The 14,368-nt window shown below is 43.0% G+C and overlaps 1 protein-coding gene across 3 annotated transcripts in view; it reads left to right on the forward strand.

Moving 5' to 3' along the window:
• PICALM (phosphatidylinositol binding clathrin assembly protein) overlaps positions 1–14,368 on the forward strand; it is a 259,498-nt gene that overhangs the window by 104,781 nt on the left and 140,349 nt on the right. For all 3 annotated transcript variants that reach the window (XM_060403877.1, XM_060403875.1, XM_060403879.1), the window contains one exon: positions 7,923–8,024. The gene's annotated coding sequence lies outside the window, so the exon portion shown is untranslated. The remainder of the gene's footprint in view (positions 1–7,922; positions 8,025–14,368) is intronic.

A 14,368-nucleotide genomic window follows, 5' to 3' on the forward strand; every position in this document is an offset into this window, starting at 1 on the left:
GGTGTCCACCAAACACCACCTCAGGGCATAGTCCTGACTGCTCTTGAGGTTTAGAGGAGGACTTTTCAATTAATAAGTTTTTGTTAAGTAGCAAAAATTCTGAGTAAGGGCAGACGACTCATTTCTAGGCCTATCACATAGATGCATCTTCATGGAGATGAGAAGTGGCCATAAATCCAGAGTGTGCTCTTTGGATTCCACACATTCAGATTCTTTTTTTTGGCCACACCAAGCATCATGATCTTAGTTCTCTGACCAGGAATCGAACCCAGGCCCCTTACAGTGGAAGCAGGGAATCTTAACCACTAGACTGCTAGGGGAGGCCTGCTTTTTGTTTTTGTTTTTTTCAGTTTCTTTTTAAAGTATTTACTTATTTGTTCGGCCATGCTGGGTCTTTGTTGTGGCACGTGGCATCTAGTTCTCTGACCAGGCTTCCCGCCTTGGGAGTGTGGAGTTCCCACCAGGGAAATCCCCGGATTCTTAACAGTGACCATCCCCTAAGAATATTGTTTATGTCATTAATTCATGCAAGACAAGGGGACTTGAAGAAAGGAAGTTTTTGATTTGTGATGAATTTTCACATTACGTACAATGTACATACCACACCACTAACATCAGACACTCCACCTAAGTTAGCTGGTCAGGCATCCCTTTCATGATATTGACAGACCTGGGAAACCAACCAGTAATCAGAAGTCACTAAAGGAAAACCCAAACTGGGGGGAAATAAGATTCAGTGAACTAAATGTGATATATTGATTTTTAGTTATAGCTTTTTTAATATAAAAAATAGGATGTTGGAGCTAGAAGAGATCTAGTTCACCATAGCCAATGCTCTCATTTCACAAAAGGGGAAATTGAGGCCCAGAAAAGGGAACTGATTTGCCTAAGCTCACAGCATACATTCGTTTCCTCTTTTCATCCTGCAAACATTTATAGAAAGCCAACCAGGAATGAAGCCTCATTCTGAGAAATATGGAGCCTTTCATAAGCTCAAAGGTCTAGCTTGGGAAATGGATGTGAACAGAATCAATTCTCATACGGTATGGTTAGTGCTCTAAGATAGGGGCTGACGAAGGTTATATGTTTGAAGGCTGAATGTATGTGTGTGCTCACTCAGTCCTGTCCGACTCTCTGGGACCCTATGGACTGTAGCCTACCAGGCTACTCTGTCCGTGGAATTTTCCAGACAAGAATATTGGAGTGGGTTGCCATTTATATTTAAAGCTCTGAGGGCCATATAATCTCTGCTGCAACCATGAAGCTCCATTGCTGTAGCACAGAAGCTGCCACAAACATCATGCAAATGATAAAAGTGCCTGCCAGCCCAGTAACATTTTATTGCCTTTGACATTTCAATTTAATATTGTATTCACATGGCATAAAATATTCTTCTTCTTTTGATTTTTCAACCATTTGAAAAAGTAGGGACTTCCCTGGTGGTCCACTGGTTAAGAGGCTACTTCACCATGCTGGGAATACCAGTTTGATCCCTAGTCCTGGAAGATTCCACATGTCCCAGGGCAACTAAACCCACGAGTTACGACTACTGAAGCTCACATGCGTAAATTCTGTGCTCTGCAACAGGAGAGGCTACTGCAATGAGAAGCCTGCTCACTGCAATGAAGAGTAGCTCCCTCAATGAGAGAAAGCCTGTGCGTAGCAACGAAGACCCAGCACAACCAAAAATAAAGAAATAAAATTTTAAAAATGTAATGACTATTCTTAGCTCATGAGCCTACAAAAACAGGCAGTGGTTTGCCTACTTGTCTTAGATGAACAGAAGTTCCAGATGAGTTTTTTCACCATCCATGAAGGGTATGATCTAGTTGTTGATCCGATTCTTTTACCAAGAATAAAAGGGCGGGGGTGGGGAGAGCTTGTGCTTGTCAGTGTCACTGTGAAAAGGCAGGGTACTGCTCACAAAGGACAGAACAAGACAGGTTAAGAAGAGGCCAGAAAGCCCTCAGTTCATCCCTGCTGTTACTGGTTAGTTGTTGTCATGTCTGACTCTTTGTGACCCCAAGGACAGTGGCCCGCCAGGCTGCTTTGTTCATGGGAGTTCCCAGGCAAGAATACTGCAGTGGATTCGTTCCTACCTCACCTCTATTTCCAATTAAACTCCAAATGTCTCTGTAACCTTGAGCCAACTCTACTGCTTTTCACATTTTACAGACTCTCACTGTGCGCAGTTTAAAATGTAGGTTTCTGTGCAGAAGAACTGTCCCTTCCTTTCTAAAGTTTCCACACAGTCATGTTAAGGACAGAGTCAAATGACCCTATAAGACCAGACCCTCTACAACTTCAGTAATTTTTTTGACGGCATTAGAATACCCTGTGGGTGGCCTTGAGTGAAGTGAAGTGAGTGAAAGTCACTCAGTCGAGTCTGACTCTTTGCAACCCCATGGACTAGACAGTCCATAGAATTCTCCAAGCCAGAATACTGGAGTGGGTAGCCTTTCCCTTCTCCAGGAGATCTTCCCAAACCAGGGATCAAACCCAGGTTTCCCACATCACAGGCAGATGAAAGCCTTTTCCCAATAGATATGAGCATGTGGGCAGTGCCATTCATCTCTGTATGCCCAGCCCTTCAGAGCAGAGTTTGGTACTGCAGAGTCATTAGGCTTTGTCATAAGCAGGTGACCTGATAAAAAGGCATGTGCTCTTTCCCCTTATAGGAGAGTTCTCTGGGCCTCAGCTTCCGCATCTGTAAAATGGACATATTAATATCATCTACATCACAACTTTTATAACATCACATGTATGTTGGCTCTCTGTTGACCATCAAATACTATATGAATGATCATATACTTCCACCACTTGCTTCCATTCTTGCCATCCCTATACTCAACAAGGCCACTTTATCTTTCAGGGCCTCATTTTCTTTATCTTAAAAGCCAGGAGGGTGAATTTGGTGGTTTTTTGTTTCATTTCTACCATTCGAGTCCTGTGCCTGGTGAGGAAAGGAATTTTTCACTATATGGGAAGCAGTTTTGCATTATGATTGAAGGTGAAGGGCAGAAACAAAGAGACCAGAAATGGGAAAATTACACCCCCATCAAAAAAAAAAAAAAAGAAGACTAGAAGGGGCTCTAGACAGGGAGGCCTTAGACCAAGGGCCTTCCATGTTTTGTGTTTGGGATAAAATGTAGGTCTTCTTAAAAAGCAAAAATGTCATGTTCTTCAGAATGGTCTAGATTTTCTTTACAGATGGAAACCTGAGTTTGAGAATCTCAATCTTTCTTTTCTCTCCTCCAAACCAATCAGTGCTTGAAAATGTTCATGAGATTATCCATCCAGCAATTTTTAATAAGAGGCTCACTGCCCAGATGCTTCAGTGTGGAATGCAGAGACTTCCCTGGTGGTCCACTGGTTAAGACTTTGCCTTCCAATGCAGCAGGTTGCAGGTTCAATCCCTGGTCAGGGAGCTAAGATCCCCACATGCCTGGCAGCCAAAAAACCAAAACATAAAACAGAAGCAATATTGTAGCAAATTAAAAAAGACTTAAAAACAATTGTGGAGTGCACATGGCTACGTCATGGGGGTTTTTTTGCTTGTGTGTGGGTGTGTGTTCTTTTGTTTGTTTTTCTCCCTGCTCTGGAGGTGATGGCGTCCACAAAGCACACTAACTCGTGTTCCACAATGCCAAGGTCCTACACAGACTTTTCCTGTCTTTCTCTCATTTTCCATTTTCATAAAGAAGGAGTGTATAAGTTCATTGATCAAATGGGTGAAATGCTCTTTATCTCTGAAGAAACTGACCTTGTTTTTCATGAAGTCAGTGTGGGATGGGGGTGGGCACAGGGCTGAGCTGACAAATAAGCAGCAGGTAAGGCAAGCGGGGAGGTTGGAGAAACCTGTTTCTCTCCCTCCTCCATGCTCCTGGCTTGAGGGGTTTAGGGAAGGGCAACGGAGATCCAAATCTAGGACCTAACCAGTGTCTGGAAAGGTTCTTTTCTACAACGAAGGAGAATGGGTCTTGGTAGGGCTGTCTGGTGTATAAGAGATGGGTCTAGACCTCTAACAACAGGCAAATTCAAAACCCTGTGAATTCTTTTGGATCTACATAGTATCAGCCCACAGAAATAAACTAATTTACAAAAGAGTATACAGGATATCATAGTTTTCCACAACTACTGGGGCCTAAGAAACACTTTTCAAGAGATCTGTATCTTTAGAACATGGTATCAGAAGCCAGGAAATTCCCAGCTAAATATCTTGCATTAGCCTTAATTTTCTCTGAAATGAACAACTGTAGTCCTTTGGACATATCCAAGCCTTCCCATCCCCCTTGTGCATGTATTCAGATTATCCCCTCTACTTTAAAGACCCATCCCTAGCAAACACTAGGGGAACCCCACTGAAGCCTCCTCCCGCCCTGGCCAGACACAATCGCAACCACTTGCGTGAGTTATCTTACAACAGGAGGTCTTGGTAAGAAACATGGAACTAACAAGCTACTACCAACCAGAGGAAATCAGGAATGGTCAAAAGGAGAGAGGAGATGCCAGTCCATATGTCCCACCAGTTTCCCAGAATCCATCTCACTCGACTCCAGCTTGGGTGAGTTATGCCTGGGCCACCAGGAAGGACCTTGAGTCAGAATGATTGGCCAGAGATGACCCAGAAACTGAGCTCATCACCATAAAACCTGAGTCTGTTAGCCACGCAACAGAGCCATTCTCCTGGGCTCCCTTATGCTGCTGCTCTCTGCCTGGGCGCTCCTTCCTGATAAAGGCTCTTTCCTTGTCAGCGCATGTGTCTCCTTGGAAAATTCATTTCTGAGTATTAGGCAGGAGCCCACACTTGGGCCTTGGAAGTGGTCCCCCTTCCAGAAACACTATCACAGACCATTGCTGGTCCAAATCCAACCACAGTTCAAGTCCCATTTCAAGTACTGACTTCTTTATAAAGACTTCTTTCATTTATTTGGGTCTTGTGAAGAAGGCTGAGGACCGAAGAATTGATGCTTTTGAACTGTGGTGTTGAAGAAGACTCTTGAGAGTCCCTTGGACTGCAAGGAGATCCAACCAGTCCATTCTGAAGGAGATCAGCCCTGGGATTTCTTTGGAAGGAATGATGTTAAAGCTGAAACTCTAGTACTTTGACCACCTCATGCGAAGAGTTGACTCATTGGAAAAGACTCTGATGCTGGGAGGGATTGGGGGCAGGAGGAGAAGGGGACGACAGAGGATGAGATGGCTGGATGGCATCACCAACTCGATGGACATGAATCTGAGTGAACTCCAGGAGTTGGTGATGGACAGGGAGGCCTGGCGTGCTGCGATTCATAGGGTCGCAAAGAGTCAGACATGACTGAGCGACTGAACTGAACTGAACTGAACTGATACTTCTTCATGAGTTTATGTTTTGCCTCCCCAATGAGAGCATATGTTCCTTAAGGCCTCAAATTAATCTTTATATTTCCTCCCATTCAAAATTGTGCCTGGTTTAGGTCCTTCAACAAAGTAGGCATTCAAAAAAAGATGTGGTACATATGTATATATATATACATATATATATACACACATACACGCATTGCATATGTGTTTGTATACATATATGTGTATACACACAAATACAATGAAACATTACTCAGCCACAAAACAGAAGGAAATAATGCCATTTGCAGCAACGTGGATGGACCTAGAGATTATCATACTAAGTGAAATAAGTCAGAAAGAGAAAGACAAATACTGTGATATCACTTATATGTGGAATCTGAAATATGACCCAAATGAACTTATCTATGAAACAGAAACGGACTCATAGAATTAGAGGGTGTCAGGGCAGAGGGTGGAGGCAGGAGAGGGATGGGTTGGGAGTTTGGGATTAGCAGACGCAAAGTAGTACATATAGAGTGGATAAAAACAAGGTCTTACCATACAGCACAGGGAACTACCTTCAACATGCTGTAATAAGCAGTAATGGAAAAGACAAAAATCTGTTGGTTGTTTGTTTAACCAGAACACCATAGCCAAGATCCTCATCTATAAATGGAATGTTTGTACGTGTTTAGAAGTTTGAACCACAAAGAAATTGTTAACAAAGATTTCAATTCAAAACAAACAATAAACTTCTAGAAGATTCCCTGAGTCCAACACATTCTAACTAGGTTTTGCACCTTCTGTGTATTTATCTAGGCAGTTGAATAATTTGAATTCAAGTTCTGAGTAAATAGCCTGAGGCATAGCAAGATCTTCAATCATCAAGAAAGATTCAATTATATTTTGTGTGTGCTTTCCAAAGAAGGAACATAAACTAATATTTTGAAAAGATTCTCAACCAGAGGGATAGAACCGCAAGGATTTCTTTAATAAATATTACTTACACCTAAAAGGTATAATGTCCATATAGTCAAAGCTATGGTTTTTCTGGTACTCATGTTTGGATGCTAGCGCTGGAACATAAAGAAGGCTGAGTGCCGAAGAACTGATGCTTTTGAATTACGGTGCTTGAGAAGACTCTTGAGAGTCCCTTGGACTACAGGGAGATCCAACCAGTCCATCCTAAGGGAAACCAGTCCTGAATATTCATTGGAAGGACTGATGCTGAAGCTAAAGCTCCAATACTTTGGCCACCTGATGCCAAGAGCTGACTCATTGGAAAAGACCCTGATGCTGGGGAAGATTGAGGGCAGAAGAAGGAGATGGCAGAGGATGAGATGGTTAGATAACATCGCCAACTCAGCGGACACGAATTTGAGCAAACTCCAGAAGACAGTGGCAGACAGAGCTGCGGTCCATGGGGTCACAAAGAGTCAGACACGACTTAGAGGCTGAACAACAATAATAATATGTAAAATAAAACCACCACATGATTCCCTTTCATCCTGGTTCATGAACTCTGTGCTTTATCTCCTCCAAATAATTAAGAGGGTGTCTTCTCTAAATTCGCATATTGAAAACTTACCCCCTCCCCGTACAGTGTGTTGATATTAGGAGGTGAGGACCTCAGGCGGTGATTAGATCATGAGGATGGAGCCCTTAGAGTGGGACTTGTAAGAAGAGACCAAGAGCTAGCTGGTCCTTCTGCCCTGAAGGGGCAGGGACGTCAGGGATTGAAGGAGTGACTTGGAAATGGGACTTCATCAGACAGTGGATGATTGGCTGGTGCCTCGACCTTGGACTTCTCCAGCTCCAAGACTAAGAAATAAACTTCTGTTGTTTAAGCCGCCCAGTCTATGGTATTCTGTTACGACAGCCTGAGTGGACAAAGACAGAATGTTTATGCCTACCACGGCCATGGTGCTTTTCAGACAGTTTCAGTCTGATCAGCAACCCTGTGAGGCAGGTACAGAATACACCTGTCACACAGGGGACAAAAACTGAGGCTGAGAAGCAGCTAAGTAGCTGTTCCAAGGTGATGGGGCTGAAAGTGGCCCTAGAGCCAAACCTAAGTTTCATTGACTTAAAATATATACTTAAAAAAAAAAAACTGTACAGTGCTGCCTTCTTACAGTGTCTCCAAAGCCATCCAAATAGATGAGAATGATGAGCTGATGCTTAAACTTTTCTAAGTGGAAATGCCGTTTGATGCAATGAAATAGAACAGGTGACAGAAGATGTGGCTCCCGTTCTGCCGTGGGCCACCAGACTGACCTCGGCCAAGTCACTCCATCTCAAAATCATAAAATCAGACTATAAACGCTGAAAAATGCATCTTAAAGATCTTATCTCCACCACGTCTCCTCACTTTGCAGAAGAGGAATTTGAGGCCCCAGTGAAGCCACCTGCCTACAGCCCCAAAAGAGCAGAATTCAGGCTTCTCTAACCCATGGAGGGCTGCTTCCACTGGCCATGTCTCTCCTCTCTGGACCTTGGACTGCCCATAAAGCAAACCTTGAGACCAGGTACACTGTCTCAGTCAGTGTGATCTGTTATAAGGCTATAGACTTACAACAAACATTTATTTTTCACAGTTCTGATGACTCGAAGCCCAAGATGAAGCGCTGACAGAGCTGACGTCTGGTGAGGACACTCTTCGTAGTGTGCAGATGTTATTCTTCTCACTGCATCTTCACGTGAGTGAGAGAGATCATCTTTCTTGTTTCTTCTTCTAAGAGCACTAATTCCATTTGTGAGGGCTCCACCCTCATGACCTAATTACTTCCCAAGGGCCCCACCTCCTAATACCATCACATTGTGGGTTAGGATTTCAATATATGAGTTTTATGGGAACACAGTCAGTTCATAACATATGTGATTCACTTAGACTGTGGTGTGCAAATATGGAGAATTTTAATACGATCTTTTAGCACATAACTAAAAAATGAGACATTTCAGAGTCCTATGAGAGAACGAACATACACCCTCTGAGCCTCTGTGTATGTAATATGTGTGGTAATAGAGAGAAAAAAGACACACACACATACAGAGCAAGAGGCACACAGAGAGAAAGAGGAGGGAAAATGTATTATAGAGAGAAACCTGTTCTTAGGGCTGCCTCAGATCCCAAAAGCATACCTGAGTAAGTTTCTATTCTTTAAAACAGAAACAAAAGCCTTTATTGAGTAACAGTCAATAGAAAGTTAAGAATCTGTCTTAGTGATTTATTCAGTGCCACTTCTTGCCGTCATTTTGAGATTGTTGGACTGGGCAAAGTTCAGAAAGCAAACCTGGTATCTTTATGGGAGATGGAGCTGCATTCGTGCTCTGGGTGGGATTGCCTTTGCAGGAGAACGTTACATTTCCTCTTAAAGGCAAAGTGCTGTAGGTTTTGCCTTGACTTTATGCATGCAAGCTGAGTCACTTCAGTTGTGTCTGACTCTTTGCGATCTATCAGCCTCCTCTCTCCATTGGATTCTCCAGGCAAGAATACTGGAGTGGGTTGCCATGCTCTCTCCTTCAGGAGATCTTCCCAACCCAGGGATTGAACCCTCATCTCCTGTGGTTTCTGTATTGCAGGCGGATTCTTTACCATTGAGCCATCAGGCAAGCCCCTTTACTGTGTATTTACATTTATATTTTCACTTGTTTACCTACCAGTGTTTATGAAATCCTATATTTGGCCTGCTTTTTCCATGATAAATGTTATCATTTGTGTTAAAAAAGAAAGAAAGAAAGAAAGAAACTAACCAGGAAATAGAGAAATATATCTTTTTCTAAATGATCTCTTTCCTTTTGAATTCCCTGGTGGTCCAGTGGTTAGGACTCTGTGCTTGCACTGCCAAGGGCCTGGGTTCAATCCCTGGCTCAGGAACTAAGATCCTGCAAGCCACATGGTGTGGCCAAATAAATAAATAAACTCCTTCCAAAGCATCAGATGATTCTCTGGTATAATGTATATAGATAGAGAAACACTGAAATGCTAGTATCCTGGAAAAAGTTATGTAGTTCACACACACAAAGAGCATTTACTCCCTGGGCCTCTCCTCAGACTTTCAATCTCACTCCTCCAACAAAATAACTATTACTCATGTAAAAAGGCTAGAAGTTCTGGCCTGAGAGGTCTGGCTCCATGAGGCCGTGGTGGAACAGCCCTCCTTTCCTTTTTACTGCATTTGGCACAGGTATGATTCCTGTAGGTGTATTTTTTGGCCTAGATCTTCGAGGAACTGTTTTGTCCAGTAACTGATGGGCTTTTATTGAAACACCTCTCTGCCTGAAGAGAGAAGACTTAACCTATGTCAGCTTAGAAGTTAATATATTGTGCCACAGTGGAGTGCAGCTATGAGGATTTAAATAGTATTGCCCAAAAGGTTTTCCTTGGAACCCTAGGCCTGTAGGATGCTCTGTGACAAAAGGTTCCCAGGTCAAATAAGTCTGGGAAACACTGCCTGCTGTAGTCACTGATGCATGTGAACAGGTTACAAGTTTGCTCTGATGGCTCCTGCTTTATACCAGATTTCCAAATTGGAAGTGCCTCGGGGCTTGGCTGTGGGCCTGAACTCCTCTCTACACCCTCCCTAGGTAATCTCATCCAGTTCCAAGACTTTAAATGCCATCTGTATGCTAATGAGTTCCCAATTTATATCTCAAAACCTTCCTCCTAAGCTCCAGACTCATCTATGCACAAGACCTGTCTACTTGATATCATCTCTTACAAGTGTAATAGGTATCTTGAACTCAGCTTGGGTAAAACAATCTCTTTATTTCCCTCATGCCTTTAAGTCTTTGCTTCTCTAGTCTTTTCTGGCTCATTCAGTACCAGCTCAGATGGTTTGAGCTGACACGCCTCAGTAATACCAGCATGTATTTCATTGCTCACACCCCAGAGCTGGAAGTGATGACTGTCTTACTCTGGTCCTTATTACACCCATTAGCCATCAGGAAGCCCTGTTGTCTCTACTCAAAAATGTGCTAAAGCCATCCCTTCTTTCTGCACTGACAAGATCATCATCATCTCAGATGAATGACTGCAAGAGTCTTCTAACTGGTTTTCACTTGTATCTTGGCCTCTAGATTCTATTCTCCACCCAACAGCGAAGGAGAGATTTTTCTGTTTTGCCTTTTTGGTTTTTCTCCAAACTGTCAATTAGATTGAACCAAGGCTTAACACACTTAAAATTGCTTTCCATTGCACAACAATCAAACCTTACTTCTTCCTGCGGTTTCTAAGATCACACCTCATCACCTGCAGGTTCTAAGCTCCAGCCATGGAGTCTCCTGTCTGCTCTTCCACATGCCAAACTTTGACCTGTGAGGTCTGTGGAGCCACTGTTCCCCCTGCCTGCTGGCCTCCCCACTTCCAGTCCTTCCCTATAATATCACCTGTTGAGATCTTCACAGTCCTCAGCAGTATTTGAAATCTTGTTTGCTTGTTCACTTTTGTTGATAAACATCAGCTAGAAAGTGAATTCTATGAAGGCAGGCAGATGTCTCACTCTTCACCAGAGTTTTTTCAGCACTTAGTGCCTGGCACATAATAGGTGCTCAACAAATAGTCATTGACTGCATGATGATTTGAGAAATTGTACAGTGGAGAAAACTGAGCTTAGGTTGGCCTGACATGCCTCAAAAGTATTGGGTTGACCAAAAAGTTTGTTCGGGTTACATCGTATAGAAAGACTCAAATGAACATTTTGGCCAACCCAGTATTTGACCAAAGGCCCCTACTTGCCATTGTAGAGAATACTCATTATCCCATGGCTCATTTCCTAGCATACACTTTGCTTTCTGTTGGTTTAATATCAATATTGGAAAGAGGTAAAGTCTTAAACTCAGTGGATCTTCAAATCCAAACTTAAAAATCTCTTGTAAGCCAGCTTTTGGTAGGTCTTTGAGAGTCCAGGATATTTTTATTGGGAGAATGTTAGTTTAAAAAGTAAGTTATAGGGCATTCTTTCTTTGAGATATGGGTTCAAAAATTCAAAATAGAATCTTGAGATTGCAAAGTTCAGAGGTTGGTGAAGTGTTGGAGGTGAGAGAGGAGTCCAGACAGGATACTGCCAAATGAAGGGATGTGGCTGACTAGGGTGAGATGGGATGGAGGCCCCCTAAAGTTTCCCTACTTCTAGTGGAATTTTTACAAACAGAGACCTGCAGTTGGAAACTTGGCTATTTTCACCCTGTGTATGTGTTCTGTGATTATTTCTTTTCTGTTTTCCCTCATGTTTAGTAAAGCTGTTCTTGAAAATACGAGCCTGTCTCCTTTGTGCCAAAGGAAACAACTTTGTCCACGTTGAAAATTTTAAAGGGGGAACCACACAGGCTTGGGTGAGACAGGTGATACGATGACACTAATTCAGGAAAACAGAAATCTAAAGTAAAGATGGAAGTCAAGCCACAGAGTCAGGGGGAGTTTTTCATCCCCTTCCAACCTGGAGGCGCTCTTTCAGGGGTCTGATTTGGTTCAGCTCTTATGTGTTTAAACTGTGGAGGGGTTTGTGCTAATTAGACAAGGCTAATTCTGTACAAAGTCACATACATGCAGTATGAAACTATAAAAGACAGTTTGATAAAGGAATTGTCTAGTTGAATGAAAAAAACTTAGGTGAAATTAGATGAGGAAAATTTGAGAAAGTCCTCAAGTTTTGAAGCATATGCAAAGAATATGTAAGAAGTTTTGTGCACATGACTGAGTGCTCTAGGTCTGTAACCTCAGTATTTCTCAATCTATGGCTGCACTAATGTTGGCTGCTGGATTTTGTTTCTGGGGTGGACTCTTGCTTTATTCTTGAAGAGACAGATGGGGGAGTATCTTTAACCATATGAACGTGTCGTCTCTCAGTCGTGTCCGACTCTTTGTGACCCCATGGACTGTAGCCTACAAGGCTCCTCCGTCCATGGGATTTTCCAAGCAAGAGTACTGGAGTGGGTTGCCATTTCCTTCTCCAGGAGATCTTTCCGACCCAGGGATCGAACCCGAGTTAAAAACCCAGAGGAATAACCCTAGCATCGTGAATCAATAGATATGAATTTGAGAAAACTCCAGGAGATAGTGAAGGATAGGGAAGCCTGGCGTGCTGCAGTCTATGGGATTGCAAAAAGTCAGACACGACTTAGCAACTGAACAACAACAACAAAGGCTTACAATTCGGGGAGTTGGGTATTGTGTTTAATAAGATAAAGGGCTGGTTGTGTGGCAGATAGGTTGCAAATGTGAAGGGATAATTATGTTATTTGTGATTTTTCTTTATAGGTAGGTCTTAGGGAATGTATTAATTAGACTTTCCCAGAGAAACAGAATCACTAGTTTGTGTGTGTGTGTGAGTATGTGTGTGTGTGTGTGTGTGTGTGTGTGTACATACTCTACAGAGCCAGTGTCCTCGTTTGCATCTTAAATCAGGAAGCTGTTATATAACAAGGAAGAGCTGACATTCCCGTTTTAAGGCCGTCAGGCAGGAGAAGGCAGGGGAGGGCTAGCCTTGTGTTCTTTTCAAGTTTTCAACTGACTGGGTGCGACCCACTCACATTATGGAAAGAAACCTGCTTTACTCAGTCTACTGATTTAAATATTAACCTCATCCCCAAACATTATAGAAACACTCAGAATAATGTTTGACCAATTATCTGGGTACCCTGTGGTCCAATCAATTTGACACATAAAATTACCCATCACAGGATGTAAGAGATGTGCATAATAGTATTACCACCCAGGATGATGAGCCGGCCCCAGAAACATGGTAGTGGATTGGACAGAAAGAAGGAGAGAACCAGAGTTTGTAACAGTCAATGGATTGCTTGACAATGACACTTGAAATTCAGTGTAAGATTTTCTTTTCTATGCTGTCTTCCCCATGTGTTATCTTTAGGACTTTGTGTTATGGATTGAACTGTACCCTCCTAAAAACTATAAGGAGAAGGAAATGGCAACTCACTCTAGTACCCTTGCCTGGAAAGTCCCATGGATGGAGGAGCCTTGTAGGCTACAGTCCATGGGGTCATAAAGAGTTGGACACGACTGAGCGATTTCACTTTCTTTCTTTCTTAAAAACTATAAAGGCTTCCCAGATGGCGCTAGTGGTATAGAACTGGCCTGCCAGTGCAGGAGACGTAAGAGACACGTGTTTGATTCCTGGGTCAGGAAGATCCCCTGGAGGAGGGCATGGCAACCCACTCCAGTATTCTTGCCTGGAGAATCCCATGGACACAGGAACCCGGTGGGCTACAGACCATAGGGTCTCAAAGAGTCAGAGATGACTGAAGAGACTTAGTAGACACAAAAACATATAAAGAAAAAGAATGTGTTGCAGTTGTAACACCTGGTACTTCAGAATGTCACCTTACTTGGAGATAGGATCTTTATAGAGATACTCAAGTTAAACTGTCTTGAAACCAGTCCTGAATATTCATTGGAAGGGCTGATCTGAAGCTGAAACTCTAATACTTTGGCCACCTGATGGGAAGAACTGACTCATTGGAAAAGACCCTAATGCTGGGAAAGATTGAAGGCAGGAAGAGAAGGGGACGACGAGGATGAGATGGCTGGATGGCATCACGGACTTGATCAGCGTGAGTTTGAGCGAGTTCCAGGAGTTGGTGATGGACAAGGAAGCCTGGGGTGCTGCAGTCCATGGGGTTGCAAAGAGTTGGAGGCCTCTGAAAAGATTCTTTCCTCAGAGCTCTCAGAAGGAATAACTCTGTCAACATCTTGATTTCAGATTTCTGGCTTTCAGAACTTTAAGACAGTAAATTTTTGTTGTCTAAGCCATTCGGGTTGTGGTACCAGGAAAGGAACACACTTAGTCAAGTCTACCACACGTAATAGGCTGTGTTACCTGTACTTGGAGGAATGAAGGAAGCAGTTGATGCACATGTAAAGAATGTCGCCCCAGGGGTAAGGAGCAGCGGCCTGGAGAAAAGGTCAGGGGGTCACAGAGGCAACTGGGGAAGAAGCCTGGAGTAATGAGCAGGGTGCTGAGGATGGTCTCACATGAGGGACTGAGAAGGATAACACTTTGTGTATATATATATTAAAGAATCT

The sequence above is a fragment of the Ovis aries genome, chromosome 21 (assembly GCF_016772045.2).
Source record: "Ovis aries strain OAR_USU_Benz2616 breed Rambouillet chromosome 21, ARS-UI_Ramb_v3.0, whole genome shotgun sequence".
NCBI lineage: Eukaryota > Metazoa > Chordata > Mammalia > Artiodactyla > Bovidae > Ovis > Ovis aries.